The following is a 241-nucleotide window of genomic DNA, read 5'->3' on the forward strand; positions in this document are numbered from 1 at the left end:
TGCTAAGTTTGCTCTGAAAAAGTCTCTCTCCATGCTTCTCGCCTATGACTCCTTATATACTGGCTCCTAGGTCGGTTTGCGCTTTTCCTCTTCTGCCCTTAAGCCGTCATAGCATAAAAATAGAGATATTCCATTTTTTCCAATCCTCGTAATTATCTTCAAAATTTTGTATTTATCCGCGGAAACTTGACATTTATTTTTCCTTGCGAACCAAGCGTAAACCGTCATGCGGCTTACGGCC

This window comes from Brassica oleracea, chromosome C3 (genome assembly GCF_000695525.1).
Source record: "Brassica oleracea var. oleracea cultivar TO1000 chromosome C3, BOL, whole genome shotgun sequence".
Taxonomy (NCBI): domain Eukaryota; kingdom Viridiplantae; phylum Streptophyta; class Magnoliopsida; order Brassicales; family Brassicaceae; genus Brassica; species Brassica oleracea.